This window comes from Aplysia californica, unplaced genomic scaffold (assembly GCF_000002075.1).
Source record: "Aplysia californica isolate F4 #8 unplaced genomic scaffold, AplCal3.0 scaffold00188, whole genome shotgun sequence".
Lineage (NCBI taxonomy): Eukaryota > Metazoa > Mollusca > Gastropoda > Aplysiida > Aplysiidae > Aplysia > Aplysia californica.
The window spans coordinates 1,068,508-1,073,631 of record NW_004797458.1 but is presented as its reverse complement, the minus strand read 5'-3'; the positions used below and the strand labels follow the sequence as shown (position 1 = coordinate 1,073,631).

The window sequence follows — 5,124 nt, the reverse complement described above, 5'->3', positions numbered from 1 at the left end:
GGCTGGAGGGAGGCCGCGCTAATCCCTCGCTCACTCTCCTCTCGCAGTCGATCTGCCTGAGTGCGGGGGGCGACGCGGCGCTTCTTCCAGACAGACAGACAGACAGACAACTTTTCACGGCGTTTGAACACCCAGCTCTCTGCACCGTTTCGCACTGTGTGGTACATTATTATTATCCATCCTCCTCGACTCAACGTTTATATTGCAGCTCCTGCTCATCTTACTTGAAGAGTACACTCAAAAAATTATATAAGTGCAACTGTGTCGAGTCTCCGGAGTCGTCAAGGATTCGATGGACCGTAGGTACGTACTTTTCTAATTATTAAAATTCTCAAATTGCACTTTCATATTGCACCTTCTTTAATTATGCTGCATGCCTTGTTTATTGCTTGTGTTATCATTCATACTGTATTTAAACGCACAGGTACAGGTATATACAAGCAATATGTACTAAAATACACAAATACTTGTACAAAACATAATACTTTGTGCAAGCATAAATCGTGCAATATAATATTATAATGTATACTATATAATACTAATATATAATAATGTATAATGTTTACACATATATTTAAATATACACCAGTATACAAACGCTCTTATAACAACAAGAACAACAACAATAACACTGCCACCACCACCCATCATCAACAACAGCAGCAAAAACAACCACAACAACCACAGCAACATGACAACAACTACAACAACAACAACAATAACATTAACAACAACAATATAATAACAACAATAACAACAATAACAACAACAACAACATAACAGCAGTATAACAACAACAACAACAACAACAACAACAACAACAACAACAACAACAACAACAACAACAACAAGAGCAACAATGTAGCAATGACGACGACAACAACATAACAACAACAACAACAACAACACAATAACAACAACAACAACAACAACAACAATACTAACGACAAAAGCTGTACAAGATAATTGCAGCAACACCCTCAACATACACGCTCTTTTTTGTTTCAAATTAATCTGGTGTTTTACGCCCTTACTGACATAATATAAATCACGAAGAGGATGGGCTTCGACACTGTCCATCAGGGCCAACTCTGGCTGAGAGGACCATAGCGTCTCGGCGGAAAGACGGAGATACCACTTACAGCTTTATTTTCCCCACGCAAGGATTGAACTCTAGTTTTCTGCCAGCGACAGCAAAATGCGTAACCGCTCTACCACAGACACCGGCATACTCGCTCTCTCAGACACAAAAACAACACACAAAGAGAAAAAAAGCAACAATGTGACAAAGAAGATAGCGTCAACTGAGACCCTTTTCAGTGAAAATAAATAAAGCCCCATAGCGTGAAGCAACAACAAAGCATAGAGTAGAGACTCGAACTATGGACTGTTCCCGCTCTCTATGAAAATCTTCGCTGTGAAGCGTTCGCACCATGACATGCACCAAATGAATGGCAAAACACCAGCCTTGCAATATAGTGGAGTGCACGCAGTACCTTTCCCCCGTTACCCCTCATTTGGTCCCAAACTGAGTCAAATGGCATCCTCTAAACTGAACCGGAATTAAGTCACCGTGCACAGACTATGAAATAATTTTATAATGCATGTCTTCTAGATCTATGTAACAAACAAGCAAAATCCCGACCAGTCCAGAGGCGTCGGTAACCTAGTGGTTAGGCTACCGGACTCGTAATCGTGAGATTGCGAGTTCGGGGGTTCGAGCCTCAGCTCGGTCCGACGTTGTGTCCTTGGGAAAGGCACTTTACACGAACTTCCCACTTGGCTCGGTCCTATCGGAGACGGACGTTAAACTAGGAGGTCCCGCCCCTTAAATAACCTTATAGTGTTGATAGGGGCGTTAAATATATACCATTTCACCATTTTCACCGACCAGTCCAACCCTCATTTTGTCGCCTCTGAATTGGAAAGTTCTCTCTGCCCAGTACCTAGTTTTGAGATGTTTGACATCAAAATTTTTGAGTTTCACAATGTTAAGCATTTTCAAATACAATTCTTTGAATATCTTGAAAACGGCTCCGCATATTCTTACAATTTTGATCGATCAGATAGAACATTTGCTTCTTGACCTCATGTAACTCAAAACGACCAAAATGTCAGATATTATTTTGTAATTCTGAGGTAGAGATTTGTGTTACAACATGGTGGAATCAGACACTCGTCATTTTTTTGGGCGTATGAGGTTATTGGTGTAATAATTAAAACAGGTGAAATTTGTTTGCTTTCGATGACACAAATTACACATCTATCAGGAATAGAAGTCTAGATATCTGCGTTTGAAGGAGGTGGGGGTCACCTGGTGTTAGGAGTAAAATAAATTGACTTCCAAAGCGTGAGTGTCCTTGAAAACTGCAACTTTATATTTTGTGAGCCTTTGATCAACGTTTTTTCTCTCCACTAAAATCCACACAGACATGTGCTTTAAATCAACTTAAAAGATGTAGAGGAAAACAAAATCGACGAAAACTATCCGACAGGCGGGAAAATGTCGACTAGTTCGACTTAACGTTTTTTGACGAGCGTCTGACTTAACTTTCATGGCGACACACATTTCTTTTCACAGTAAATTTGCTGCCAAATGTCTAGTTGAGGTCTCCATTCGAAACGTATTTGAAGTATTACGTACAGTCGGGGGTTTCCACTCTCTGCGGGGTCAACGTCTGGGTATCCATGACGTCATAGGTGAAAGACTATTATAACTTATTTCAATAACAGAGACCTCAACTAGACTGTTTCTTTCCGATTACATTCGACAGGTCTCCACCCATATGATTTGACATGGTTTTGGAAACAGACACTTAAGTTAACGGCGTCGCTAAATCGGGATAGTTAAGCTACTTTTTTAGGGGGTGGGGTGTTATAATACTGGTGCGCTGCTAAATATTATGCTGTTTGCGGCCACTTTCTGAGTATTTAATGTTCTGTTTTCGCATGTGTGTGCCGTTTGAGACTCCTAAACTAAAGATAGGTCCTATTGGAGGTAGACGTTAACTTCGAGGTCCCGAATCAGTGACGCAACAGTTTCGTAGTCGGAGCAATGTTCAACGAGTAACTCCGAGATTTCGCATTACTCTCGTTACCGAAACAGAAATTTCTTCATTGCGGATATACTATGTTTTAAACAGGAATGTGGAGCGGACCTCGCACAGGCCCGTTGTTCATTTCTTTTTTTTTCTTTTTTACTATGAGTTATCTAATCTATCTTTAATCACATACACGTCCACGTGTGAGATACGATTTCCTAGCTTGTTTCTTAACTCTTAGAGGTCTGCACGTCTATTGACCATTAGATGCTTGCAGCATTGTTGTTTGTTCTTGCTTTTAAAAAAATGTATCATAAATATCTGCTTGTCTGTACCGGTACTGCAACTTTGTCCTCATATTATATGAAATCTTTCTTCTTATCTTAAGATTTTTGGTGGATGAAACATGCTTTAGCTTGTAACCTATTTTTTAAATGCTAACAATGATAACGCTTACATCTTATTTCAAATCAAATTTGCTGCGACAAAGCAGGGAATAGGCCTACGACTTGTAAGCGTTAAGGTGACCCTCGCGTGGTGGTCTGGGTTGCTCGCCGATCTTCGAAATGGCGTCTCAATAGGATATTGAAAGCTAAATTCTTATTATTACTACTTTCACGTAACGTATGCAGTATATAGCAGCATTTACGTTGGCCTATTCTCTATTCATACAACAATGTATCCACATGGGCCTATTAAATTTATTCATAGCGTATACTAGTGTCAGACTGACGGTCAATTATCAGCAATTTTATGTACTGGCCCCCGGAAATAAGTGACAACAACATTTTCCGTGTCATTCCGGCCCGACCCCAGAAGTCGAGAAGGATGACCTTTGACATTTTTAGTTCTAAATCGAGCTGCTCCATCGTTGTGTGCAGGGTCTATTTCAGTGTGAGGGTGTGACAGATGCTGACGGAAACGATAACAATAACAACATCAGTCAGGGCACGCCGTTAGTTCAGTTAGTATCATGTTGGACTTTGGAGCGGATGGCTGTGGTTCGAATCACCAACGGGGTGTTCTGGACTTACTCGTAGGATGTGTTGGGGAGTTTTTAAAGGCTATTCGCGCATTTGGCTCGATCCTATCTGAGATTGGCAGTAGTTACGGAGGTCCTTCCTCCTAAATAACATTACTGTGTTGAAAGGGGCGTCAAATCTATACAATTTCGAAATTCTCCAATAGTAGCCACTTCGCTATCGATCTGATATTTTTGGTCGTTTTGAATTACTAAGACCATAAGGCCAGAAACCAATTGTTCTAACTGCTCTGTCAAAATTTGTCAGATTATTCAAATTGTTATCCCGATATTAAGAGAATTGCCTTCGAAAAAGCTTGACATGCTGTGAAACTAAACATTTTTATCGTCAAATTTCTCAAAACTAGGCCGGCCTACTCAGGAGATAGAGCTTTGTAATTCTAGGGTACCGACTTGTAGACGCACAATTAAAAAGGTGTTGGTAGATTGGAGTCTGCGGCGAGTTTGTCTGACTGACTGACTGACCATTCGGCCACCGAGATGAGGAACAGTATAGCAGCGTGATGACCGAGCACGACAGGTTTTACTGGCAAAAGTCTTATGCTGATTTAGAATTACACTGTAAGTAAAAAATAAATTAATTTTAGAATGTTGAAACAATCTGCGCTAAAATCAGGCGAGCAAATCGATATAAAAAAGTAGGACATTTTTGTACATAACATCTGTTCTATTCTTTAATGGTGTAAGCCCTATTTAAGGAACTTTTTTAGGAAGAGATAAAATGCCGTAATTTTGCTTCATTTAGATCTTTGCATTTCAACCGCCGAAGGTCGTCGAGCTCAGGACGTACCAGACCGCGGGAAGTCAGGCTGGCCCATGCACATAGTTTGTCAAACTGGACCTGATTTGCTTCAGCTAGACTGAACCAGAAAGCTGTGGCAAACTTTTGACCTCCGATGAGTGTAGAATCTTGGTCAGTAACAGCCCTCATCACAGTTAACGAGATTTAAAAGAAAAAAAAAGTGCTTACAAAAATAGTTGGGACCCCCAAATAAAACAACAAAACCAAAAAACCCCCCAACCAAAAACCCAAACCCCCCC

At 40.5% G+C, this 5,124-nt stretch overlaps 1 protein-coding gene across 1 annotated transcript in view; it reads left to right on the top strand.

The window, feature by feature from the left end:
• Positions 1–52: 52 nt before the first annotated feature.
• LOC101845547 (sex peptide receptor) overlaps positions 53–5,124 on the top strand; it is a 30,201-nt gene continuing 25,129 nt past the window's right edge. Inside the window, exon 1 of the mRNA XM_005098638.3 lies at positions 53–303. The gene's annotated coding sequence lies outside the window, so the exon portion shown is untranslated. The remainder of the gene's footprint in view (positions 304–5,124) is intronic.